This window comes from Schistocerca serialis, chromosome 4 (genome assembly GCF_023864345.2).
Source record: "Schistocerca serialis cubense isolate TAMUIC-IGC-003099 chromosome 4, iqSchSeri2.2, whole genome shotgun sequence".
NCBI lineage: Eukaryota > Metazoa > Arthropoda > Insecta > Orthoptera > Acrididae > Schistocerca > Schistocerca serialis.
This window is the reverse complement of record NC_064641.1, coordinates 593,541,893-593,554,964: the sequence shown is the minus strand read 5'-3', so window position 1 is coordinate 593,554,964 and position 13,072 is coordinate 593,541,893. Positions and strand designations below refer to the sequence as shown.

The window sequence follows — 13,072 nt, the reverse complement described above, 5'->3', positions numbered from 1 at the left end:
TGTCTTGCAACAGTCCCCATCTGTTGACTGAGGGATCGAGACGTGGCTGCACGATCCGTTACAGCCATTCGGATAAGATGCCTGTCATCTCGACTGCTAGTGATACGAGGCCGTTGGGATCCAGCACGGCGTTCCGTATTACCCTCCTGAACCCACCGATTCCATATTCTGCTAACAGTCATTGGATCTCGACCAACGCGAGCAGAAATGTCACGATACGATAAACCGCAATCGCGATGGGCTACAATCCGACCTTCATCAAAGTCGGAAACGTGATGGTACGCATTTCTCCTCCTTACACGAGGCTTCACAACAACGTTTCCCCAGGCAACGTCGGTCAACTGCTGTTTGTGTATGAGAAATCGGCTGGAAACGTTCCTCATGTCAGCACGTTGTAGGTGTCGCCAGCGGCGCCAACCTTGTGTGAATTCTCTGAAAAGCTTATCATTAGCATATCACAGCATCTTATTCCTGTCGGTAGAATTTCGCGTCTGTAGCACGTCATCTTCGTGGTGTAGCAAATTTAATGGCCAGTAGTGTATATATGCTCTATTCCGAAGTATTTTTGAGGCAGAAGACATTTAATGTTCATTTGTTTTTGGGTTAGTGGCCTGTCCGTTTGTGTCTTACCAACCCAACGTTTTTGACATTTTATTCTAGCTCAATGTATCTCCTTGGTTTCAGCCTCTTTGTTCGGGATGTCTTTCTGCAATTAAAGCAGCCCGTTGAATACACCCTTGTCCAAGGCGTGTTTATTCTTAAGCAGTGTGAGGAATTGAGAGTGAATCAGATAGAAGCATCGGTTAATGTGTTTGGCCACGTACTGATTAAACACATGTTCTTCCAAGAGTACATAAATCAACTGAAGTTGGCGCTGGGATATTCGAACTATACAACGGCTGGTAATGTACGACAATAATTTACAGAAGGACGGAAAAGAATACTAAGGCACTGTTAGATGACAATCAGCTTGGCTTTAGGAGAAGTACAGACACCAAAGAGTCAGTTCTGACTTTGCGGTTGATAATGAAAACGAGACTAAAGAAAAATCAAGACACGTTCATAGGATTTGTCGATCTGGAAAAAGCGTCTACTATATAAAATGGTGCAAGATGTTCGAAATTGTGAAAAAATATGGGTAAGCTACAGGGAAAGACGGATAATATACAATATGTTAAGAACCAAGGGGGAACAATGAAAGTGTAAGAGAAAGAACGAAGTGCTCAGATTAAAAAGGGTATAACATGGGGATGTAGTCTTTGGCCCCTATTGCTTAATCTAGGCATCGAAGAATCATGGCGAAAATAAAAGAAAGCTTCAAGAATGGGATTAAAATTCAAGTTGAAAGGATATTAATGATAAGATTCTCTTATGATATTGCCGTCCTCAGTGAAAGGGAAGAAGAATTTACAAATCTTTAACACAATGCAGCACTTCAGCAACCTTGAATTGTTCAGAAAATAAGAAATTCAACCTTCAGTTGCAAGGTAAATTTTTTTTTAGGTTACTTCGGTTTCGATGCCAATAATGGTATCTTCTTCAGAACAAAAATTAAATTATTTTGAGGGCCAAACGTTGGCCATGTCAGATTAAAGCTAATACAGAATAAAGACGTATAATCATAAGCTTATGTCTGTCAATACTAGAAACCATAAGAAAATCGTAGACGGAGCTACGCCGGGCCAGGAATAAGGGTCACACGTAAGCAACAAGGAAACTTTATTCTGTATTAGTTTTAATCTGTGACATGGCCAACGTTTGGACCTCAAATTAATTTAATTTTTGTTCTGAAGAAGATACCATTACTGGCATTTAAACCTAGGTAAACAAAAAAAAATTTACCCTGCAACTGAAGGCTGAATTTCTTATTGTCTGAAGAAGAATTACAGGATCTCTAGAAGGGAATGAACAGTCTAATAAGTACAGTATATGGATTCGGAATAACTGAAAGGAAGACAAAGTAGTGAGAAGCAGAATAAATGAGAACAGCGAGAAATTTAACATCAGAATTGGTGACCACGAAGTAGATGAAGTTAACGAATTCTGCTTCCTAGGTAGTAAAATAGCCAATGACGGACGAAGCAAGGGGGATATCAAAATCAGATTAGCAATGGCAAAAGGGAATTCCTGGTTAAGAGAAGTCTACTAATGTCAAACATATGCTTTACCTGACGAATAAATTTTTGACAATATACGTTGGTTGTTTTTGTGGTCTTCAGTCCTCAGACTGTTTTGATGCAGCTCTCCATGCTACTCTATCCTGTGCAAGCTGCTTCATCTCCCAGTACGTACTGCAGCCTACATCCTTCTGAATCTGCTTAGTGTATTCATCTCTTGGTCTCCCTCTACGATTTTTACCCTCCACTCTGCCCTCAAATACTAAACTGGCGAACTCTTGATGGCTCAGAACAAGTCCTACCAACCGATCCTTCTTCTAGTCAAGTTGTGCCACAAACTCCTCTTCTCACCAATTCTATTCAATACCTCCTTATTAGTTATATGATCTACCCATCTAATCTTCAGCATTCTTCTGTAGCACCGCATTTCGAAAGCTTCTATTCTCTTTTTGTCCAAACTATTTATCGTCCATGTTTTACTCCTATACATGGCTACACTCCACAGAAATACTTTCAGAAACGATTTCCTGACACTTAAATCTATACTCGATGTTAACAAATTTCTCTTCTTCAGAAACGCCTTCCTTGCCATTGCCAGTCTATATTTTGTATCCTCTCTACTTCGACCATCATCAGTTATTTTGCTCCCCAAATTGCAAAACACATTTACTACTTTAAGTGTCTCATTCCCTAATCTAATTCCCTCAGCATCACCCGAGTTAACTCGACTACATTGCATTATCCTCGTTTTGCTTTTGTTGATGTTCATCTTATATCCTCCTTTCAAGTCAATGTCCATTCCGTTCAACTGCTCTTCCAAGTCCTTTGCTGTCTCTGACAGAATTACAATGTCATCGGCGAGCCTTAAAGTTTTTATTTCTTCTCCATGGATTTTAATACCTACTCTGAATTTTTCTTTTGTTTCCTTTACTGCTTGCTCAATACAGAGATTGAATAACATCGGGGAGAGGCTACAACCCTGTCTTACTCCCTTCCCAACCACTGCTTCCCTTTCATGTCCCTCAACTCTTATAACTGCCATCTGGTTTCTGTACAAGTTGTAAATAGCCTTTCGCTCCCTGTATTTTACCCCTGCCACCTTCAGAATTTGAAAGAGAGTATTCCAGTTAACATTGTCAAAAGCTTTCTCTAAGTCTACAAATGCTAGAAACGTAGGTTTGCCTTTTCTTAATCTAGCTTCTAAGATAAGTCGTAGGGTCAGTATTGCCTCACGTGTTCCAATATTTCTACGGAATCCAAACTGATCTTCCCAGAGATCGGCTTCTACCAGTTTTTCCATTCGTCTGTAAAGAATTCGCGTTAGTATTTTGCAGCTGTGACTTATTAAACTGATAGTTAGGTAATTTTCACATCTGTCAACACCTGCTTTCTTTGGGATAGGAATTATTATATTCTTCTTGAAGTCTGAGGGTATTTCAGCTGTCTCATACATCTTGCTCACCAGATGGTAGTGTTTTATCAGGGCTGGCTCTCCCAAGGCTATCAGTAGTTCTAATGGAATGTTGTCTACTCCCGGGACCTAGTTTCGGCTTAGGTCTTTCAATGTTGTGTCAAACTCTTCACGCAGTATCATATCTCCCATTTCATCTTCATCTACATCCTCTTCCATTTCCATAATATTGCCCTGAAGTACCTCGCCCTTGTATAGACCCTCTATATACTCCTTCCACCTTTCTGCTTTCCCTTCTTTGCTTAGAACTGGGTTTCCATCTGAGCTCTAGATATTCATACAAGTGGTTCTCTTTTCTCCAAAGGTCTCTTTAATTTTCCTCTAGGCAGTATCTATCTTACCCCTAGTCAGGTAAGCCTCTAAATCCTTACATTTTTCCTCTAGCCATGCCTGCTTAGCCATTTTGCACTTCCCGTTGATCTCATTTTTAAGACGTTTGTATTCCTTTTTGCCTGCTTCATTTGCTGCATTTTTATATTTTCTCCTTTCATCAATTAAATTCAATATTTCTTCTGTCACCCAAGAATTTCTACTAGCCCTCGTCTTTTTACCTACTTGATCCTCTGCTTCCTTCACTACTTCATCCCTCAAAGCTACCCATTCTTCTTCTACTGTATTTCTTTCCCCCATTCTTGTCAATTGTTCCCCTATGCTCTCCCTGAAACTCTGTACAACCTCTGGTTTAGTCAGTTTATCCAGGTTCCATTTCCTTAAACTCCCACCTTTTTGCAGTTTCTTCAGTTTTAATCTACAGTTCATAACCAATAGATTGTGGTCAGAGTCCACATCTGCCCCTGGAAATGCCTTACAATTTAAAACCTGGTTCCTAGATCTCTGTCTTACTACTATATAATCTATCTGAAACCTGTCATCATCTCCAGGCTTCTTCCATGTATACAGCCTTCTTTTATGATTCTTGAACCAAGTGTTAGCTATGATTAAGTTATGCTCTGTGCAATATTTTACCAGGTGGCTTCCTCTTTCATTTCTTAGCCACAATCCATATTCACCTACTACGTTTCCTTCTCTTCCTTTTCCTGCTATCGAATTCCAGTCACCATGACTATTACATTTTCGTCTCCCTTCACCATCTGAATAATTTCTTTTATCTCATCATACCTTTCTTCAATTTCTTCGTCATCTGCAGAGCTAGTTTGCATATAAACTTGTACTACTGTAGTAGGCGTGGGCTTCGTGTCTATCTTGGCCTCAATAATGCGTTCACTATGCTGTTTGTAGTAGTTTACCCGCACTCCTAGCCGACCGGAGTGGCCGTGCGGTTCTAGGTGCTACATTCTGGAACCGAGCGACCGCTACTGTCGCAGGTTCGAATCCTTCCTCGGGCATGGATGTGTGTGATGTCCTTAGGTTAGTTAGGTTTAATTAGTTCTAAGTTCTAGGCGACTGATGACCTCAGAAGTTAAGTCGCATAGTGCTCAGAGCCATTTGAACCGCACTCTTATTTTTTATTCATTATTAAACCTACTCCTGCATTACCCCTATTTGATTTTGTATTTATAACCCTGTATTCACCTGACCAAAAGTCTCGTTCCTCCTGCCACCGAACTTCACTCACTGCTTCCCACTATATCTACCTTTAACCTATCCAATATTTTACCCAAGAGGACGCCATCAACATTTAACCACAGAGTAATGCTGCATGCCCTCGGGAAAAATTAGTGCTGTAGTTTCCCCTTGCTTTCAGCCGTTCGCAGTACCAGCACAGCACGATCGTTTTGGTTAGTGTTACAAGGCCAGATCAGTCAATCATCCAAACTGTTGCCCCTGCAACTACTGAAAAGGCTGCTGCCCCTCTTCAGGAACCACACGTTTGTCTGGCCTCTCAACAGATACCCCTCCGTTGTGGTTGCACCTACGGTACGGCTATCTGTATCACTGAGGCACGCAAGCCTCCCCACCAACGGCAAGGTCTATGGTTCATGGGGGTGCTACTGAAATTTACATCTTGCTTTGAAACAGATGCGCCTGTAAAATTATTCAGTGCAAGTTCAGCCACTTTGCGGCGCAAAAGAAGGATAAAGTGATGAAGGGTCGTTGAACACACGAATACATGGCAGTTTTGTTTATAATACTAAGAGGGAACGGAAACATTTCTATCTGACGGCGCTGCCTCGGCGTAGCAAATACTGAAGTTCTCGGTATCACCCGCCTACTTTGATCCATAACTTCATAAAAATTGCGTTAAGATAACATCAATTGATATCCAGTGTGTATAAAATACGCCCCAGAACAACAGTTGTAGTGCAGATACTCTTGGCCTATCGAAGCAGCTTAAGCCACTTAATAAAGAAAAGCTTCCAGTGCAAGATTTATGTCAGTTAGGATTCTTTCAGATTATCCTGAAGAAATAGCTTCATTTTCTGACAATCACGTACAACCACTCTTTCGATGGAATATCCGTACCTAAAGCCTAGAGAAAGTTGCACACGTCTCACAAATAGGTATGAAAGTAAGTATAAAGAATTTCCTGAACAATAGACCCATATCATTGACATCGAATCTTAGTAGGATTTTTGAATATATACTGTGTTCCATTGTGGAACAAATCGAAGAAAACGTTCTAGTGACACATAACCAGGATTTCTTCGGAAAATGTCGGTGATGTAAAACACAAAAGCCTCTTTATTCGGACGAAATGGTGAGTGGTATCGGCAAGGTAGAGAAAGTTGATTCCACATTTGTAGATTTCCAGAAGCTTTTGACACCGTTCCTCACAAGCAGTTTCTAATCATATTGGGTGCTTAAGGAATATCGTTTCAGCTGTGCGATTCGATTCGTGATTTCCAGTCAGAAATGTCACAGTTTGATAACTGACGGTTAAGTGACTTGGGTTACATTTGAGATTTCCCATGTAGGCGTTATAGGTCCTATCCTGTTCTTAATGTACATAATCGGTTCAAGAGACTCTTACACCGTTTGCAGATGATACCGCCTTTTACTGTCTCGTAATGTCTTCAGAAGATAAAAAGGAATTAAAAAGGTTTTAGGCAAGATATCTGTCTGGTGTCAAAAGTGGCGACTGACCTTGAATAACATGTAGTATGTGTACCTCCATATGGGTTCTTTTCGGTTACACGTTAATCAAAGGAAGTCAAAAGTTGTCGACTGAATTAAATACCTGGGGAATAAAATAATGGACAATTAAATTGGAACCATCTCATTGAAAATGTTGTGGGGAATGAGAAACCAAATAATGTATTTTATTAGCAAGATACTTGGTACAACAAATTTACTAAACTGACTGTCTACATTACGTTTACTGAAGTTAAAATCTTCTGGGTTATTAGGCCACGTCATGCTTCTTCTAAAATGATCGACGTTTCGATCCCTCTGCCATCGAAGCATCCCTGTTTCGTCTTCCGAAGGTGCAGGCCGAAGAAGTAAGACAAGATGTGTCGAGAGTTCTATGGAAATCGCAACCTCCGAAAAGCAACATATCGGCGCAGGAAAGGAAATCTTATTGAACTTATGAGAAACGAAAGCATCGTTGTAACAAAACTGTTGTTTTGGACGCTGTAGATTATCACAGGGGGATTGAACAACTACATGCTGATCCTGTGTATCGCAAGTTAAAAAGCGATCCGACCAACATAATCGTTCGGAAAGTGAAAAACCTGATATCAGACTCCAGACTGGACAGCTCTATTACAAAGAATCTAACACCTCGAATACCTGTCTCACGCAGAATGTATGGACTACCGAAAATACATAAAGAATCGGTTCCTTTGAGGCCTATAGTCAGTGGGATTAAGTCGCCCACTTATTTTTTAGCTCGTCATTTATCTGGCAAACTGAGACATCTAGTTGGTAAAACAAATACTTTTATAAAAGATTCGAGACATTTTTTAGAAGTTATACGCACACTGAAGATGTGTGCAGGTGACATTCTTGTTAGCTTCGATGTGACATCGTTATTTACTAACGTCCCAGTATCAGATACAACGGAGATCATAAGGGAGAATGAATTCTATGAACAGGCTGACGGCCTTGCTATGGGCTCACCCATTTCGCCAGTTGCAGCTGACGTTTTTATGGAACATTTTGAGCAACAGGCGTTAAGTTGTGCTCCTTTGAAGCCATCTTGCTGGCTCCGCTACGTGGATGATACATTTGTTATAGGGCCACACGGCGAAGAAGGACTTCATGCGTTCCACAATTCACCCCAAAATTAAATTTGCCTTGGAGGCTGAGAGTGAGGTCGGTCTCCCATTCCTAGATGTGTTGGTATACAGAAGATCTGATAACACTCTAGGTCACAGAGTGTACAGAAAGCTGACTAACACAAACAGGTATTTAGATGCCACTTCGCACCACCACCCAATCCAGCAGAAGCAAGCAGTACTCAACACTCTGTCTTCATGTGCCTTCCGTATCAGCAATGACGAGAACTTGGAACCGGAGTTGAATTTTTTAAAGAGGACATTGAAGGCAAATGGGTATGGTTCAAATGGCTCTGAGCATTATGGGACTTGACATCTGTGGTCATCAGTCCCCTAGAACTTAGAACTACTTAAACCTAACTAAAGACATCACACACATCCATGCCCGAGGCAGGATTCGAACCTGCGACCGTAGCAGTCGCGCGGTTCGCAAATGGGTATGATAGTTATTCGATCGACAGGGCTTTTAGGGGGAATATTTATACTGCTAATAAGAATGACGAGGAACCGCTTCTCACTCCGTCAGGTTACCGTTCGTTTCTGCTGTCACTAACCGCATAAGCAGAATTTTAAAGAAAAATGGTATCCAGACAGCTTTCTTTAGTCAAAGCAAAATAAAAGATTTTTTCCGACGGAAAACGGATGCACCTGATTGCCTCCGCAATACTAACGTCTATCAAGTAACATGTGGCTGCGGCAAAGAGTATATAGGCGAGACGGGAAGAACTGTTAAAGGACGCATTAAGGAACACGAACGGCACATGGCGGCTAAAACAAAGTGCAAAATCGACAGTAGCGGAACATCATGAGAACTGTGGCTCTGACATCGATTTTAATAACGTACGTGTACTGGCTAAGGAAACAAACATTTATAGAAGAAAGGTCCGAGAAACGGTTGAAATTTCTAATAGTGGATCTAATTTCAATAGAGAGGACGGCTATAGGCTTCCGGCATCGTGGCTCCCCGCCATCAAGAAAGTAAATACGCGGCCGAGGTATGTGAGCGGCATAAACAACGCGCTGCAAATCACCTCGGAGGACAATAATATTTTGGGTAAACATTCCCCCTCTCTCGCTCTGTCCGTTTCGAATCTAGCCAATGATGACGACCAACCAATAGCGGTAGCAGGAATTTCAAACAATAACCCTCCTCCATCGTAAGTGTGGCATAGGGCCTTTCTATCCAATGACGATGGGCCGCCAATGGTATACACAGGAGATTAGCTAACAACGACGCCCCTTCTTCTGCATTAGAGCGGGAATATTAGCCTATGATTATGGCCTACCAATGGTAGCCATATGAATTTTAACCAATACTATCACTTCTTCAGCACGAACGCGAGAAAACTCCCCCTTTATAAGAGGACGCGACACTCGTCTCTGACAGTGTTCTAGCAGTAGTGGACACCAGAAGATTTCGAGGAAGATCCCAGCAGAGGGGTCGAAACGTCGATCATTTTAGAAGAAACATGACGTGGCCTAATAACCCAGAAGATTTTAACTTCAGTGACAACGGTCACGAAAGTCTGCAGACTTACATACATTACGTTTTCCCGTCCTTTTTGGCAGTATTGCTGGCCGGAATGGAATCCTTGCTGGGTAGAACTGACGAAGAACGTCGAGAAACTTCAAAGACGCGGATGTCGTTTTGTATTATCACGAAATAGGAAGAGAATGTCACGGATATGATACGACAGTTGGAGTCGTAGTTATCAAAAAAGGATTTTTCATCGCGGCGAGGTCTCTTCATGAAATTACAATCATCAAATTTCTCCTCTGAACGACCATCGTGATGAAATAGGAAAAATCAGCTCCCACGGAAAACTTTAGGAACACGTTTTTCATAGATACTATTCGAGAGTGCAGTTATGGGGAAATGGTATGAAAGTGGTTCTGTGCACCCTCTCCCGAACACTTAAACGTGTTTTGCAGAGTAATTACGTAGGAGTAGAACACACATTTAGAAATATGCTATAGATCAGTCTTTCACCAGAATCCACATTCCGCCGCGCGGGATTAGCCGAGCGGTCTTAGGCGCTGCAGTCATAGACTGTGCGGCTGGTCCCGGCGGAGGTTCGAGTCCTCCCTCGGGCATGGGTGTGTGTGTTTGTCTTTACTGTCTTTGGAATAATTTAGATTAAGAAGTGTGTAAGCTTAGGGACTGATGACCTTAGCAGTTAAGTCGCATATGATTTCACACACATCGGAACATTTGAATCCACATTCCAAGAAATAATGTAGAAGCTAAATACTGTTAGTGTTCTTTTTTATCTCTGTCTACGCAAGCAAGACACCACACGACACAAGATCGTTATAGGATTGAGCCGTATATTCGGCATCGGTAAGTTCAACCCACACGTGACGTCAGGCAAAGCACCCAACAATTTCGGATTGCAGGCAAGATGTGTTATCCGAAAGACGTGTTTTCTGTCGAAATCACCCGAGGGATCGAAATGAGTAACTCGTGCAAAGCGTGATTACAGACTATCACAAAGAAATTTCGTTGTAGATAAGCTAGAAAGATCAAGAATAGAATGATCATCCCAGCAGAGAGGGGTCGCTCTGCTGTCTAGAAGCCACTGATCACAGGAACGAATGCACGACGTTGTTTATAAACACCACCGTGAATGGGATGTGGAGCAGTGGAAGGTTTTACGGAGTGATGAGCCACGGTACCTGACATGGATCAATTTTAGCCTAATGTGGACATGACGATCGCCTGGGTATTGGTATTGGCCAGTGTGTACTGTTGCGTCAGTGTAATTAAATGGAGTAGACGTGATGGTCTAGGAACGTTTTCCCTGATTTGGGCTTACCCATTATTAGGCCTTACCATCGTCAGAAGGATATCAGTACTACGTAAGTCTGTATGCTTTCGTGTTCATTGTCATTGAAGGTAAAATCTTCTAGGTTGTTAGGCAGTGTCAAATTTCTTCTACACGATCGATGTTTCGACCCCTCAGCTGGGATCTTCTTCACGATTTTGTGGTGTCCACGATTCAGTAAGCCATGGACATCATAACAACCTGAAGATGACCGAAACGTCGATCGTGTAGGAGAAACATGACGCTATCTAACAACCTAGAAGATTTTGCCCTCGATATCAGTATTGCCTGACAGCGACTGACGTCTTCCGTCGTTGGCAGCGACTGACGTCTTCTGTCGTTGGCTAGCAGCCTCTCTAAAGAAAGATACATTAGTAGCAAATGTAGCGACGAACTTCTTTTATGAATGACTTCCACGCTTCAGTGTTCCCCTCCTCATAACTACCGATCAGAGCAAACATCTCGAATCTTCATTTTTAACGTACTTTCAACATTACTTGGCATGAACCGAATTCGAACCCGTGCTTGCTACCTTGCTGCTAAGGATTCCGTGGATCAGCTCCATCAGCGCCTACTCACCGACCGGACCGTAAATGCATGCACTCCCACGTCGCGCGGGTGGCCTAACCTCAGGCGTCGTCCACTTCTGCTTAGGTAGCTGCAGGCCAGCTACGACCACAACAGTTCCCGTGTATTAGTCGACTCAATATTATTGCACTTGGGTGTGAGGGAGTTTCGGTCGGCTTATTGTGAGTTGTTATAGTGATATTATACAAGGGCACGCAGAACCAACTGATAGTATATTCACAACTGATCTGAAAGTGTTGACAGTGCGGTGCGTTCTCTTTAGTCATCACTGTAGTTGTTTACTGTAACGTCCCGACCTGTTTCCAGCAACGGCAGGCCAAATGTAGTGACATCATCCGTGGGTAGCAGCAAGCTAGCACAACAATAACAACACGGTTTGTTATCAGTAAGAACACAGGCCGCCATCACTGAAGGCGCTACTCTCACTGACAGGTGGCATTTCTATCGACAACAGGAGGCACATAGCAGGGAACGGTGCCCTCCGCCAGTCACTGGATCACGGGCTGCCGGGTTCGATTCCCGGCCGAGCTGGGGATTTTCTCTGCCCAGAAACTGGGTTTTTGTGTTTTCATTTCATCATCATCATTATCATCGTCATTCGTGACAAAGGCTGGATTGGACAGTGTAAAAATTGGACTGTGTAACAACTGGGACTTTGTACGGGCGCTGATGAACTCGCAGTTGAGCGCCCCACAAACCAAACACCATCATTATCATCATCATCCTCAAGTCACTTGCCTGAAAATAGTCCACGGCCTTCGAGGTCTCACTCCGGGTAGTTGCGCAAACCGCTCCGCGGTCTCTCATTCGGACTAATCTCCCGACCAGCGCTGATCCTGGGCGGACCTGTCGTAGCGGACATTGACTTGCAGACCCAGGTCTCGTGCTACGCCTCAGTGTCCTTGATAGCATTTTCTCTTCCTGTGGCTCACATCAGATCTGCACGACAACCTGTAGCTTGTTTCTTCCTGCAACTGTTCCTGAATAAACTGAATAAACAGATATTATTTCCACTTGGCTACTGTTTTATCTGTATGTACCAAACTCCTGTCCACTACATCGTCGACAGGCCTCACTCAAATGCCAAAGATCATTGGACTAAAGACCTCCCTATTATCTTACTAGTCCTCTGAATGGTTGTCACAGGAGATCTCAACGCGACAACGCCTGAATTAGTATGTGGACAACTGGCTAGAGAATTCTGTACTGACACGTCAAGAAATATTATTCAGCGTCAACTTTGAACAACATCAGCTACAGGACAAAAAGGTCAATGGCTTTACGGAAAAATGTTTTCGTTTCCCTGCGGAACCGTTAATGTACCCACGTGTGCACCCCTCCGTCCCAAGAAAAGCGACCACCACCGCAGGGCTCCAAAAATACGGAAATTGCGTGGGGAGAGATCGAAACTGTATGGAGTATGTGTGAGGGCCTCTCAGCGAAAATTTTGAACCGTAGGTGAAACAATCTCAACAACATGTGAGCGGGGATTATCCTGCTACAGTATGGCGTCGTCCGTCAGCATACCTGGATGTTAAACTTGACGGCGCGCTTCAGTTTTTGCAAAGTGTCCACGTACCGCTGTAAGTTAATTATGGCACCGTGTTTCAGAATATCAGTGAGCAGCAGGTCCTTGCAGTCAAAGAAAAGGATCACATGACTTTTGCGGTGGTCTCGCGGTTCTAGGCGCGCAGTCCGGGACCGTGCGACTGCTACGGTCGCAGGTTCGAATCCTGCCTCGGGCATGGATGTGTGTTATGTCCTTAGGTTAGTTAGGTTTAAGTAGTTCTAAGTTCTAGGGGACTGATGACCACAGCAGTTGAGTCCCATATTGTTCAGACCCATCACATGACTTTTCCGGAGCTGGCGTACCTATTGTTTGGACTATAC

General features: G+C 42.9%; 1 protein-coding gene across 1 annotated transcript in view; it reads right to left on the bottom strand.

Annotated features, from left to right (window-relative positions):
• Window positions 1-13,072, bottom strand: part of LOC126475349 (echinoderm microtubule-associated protein-like CG42247) — a 335,583-nt gene that overhangs the window by 124,105 nt on the left and 198,406 nt on the right. The gene's annotated exons all lie outside the window — the stretch shown is intronic.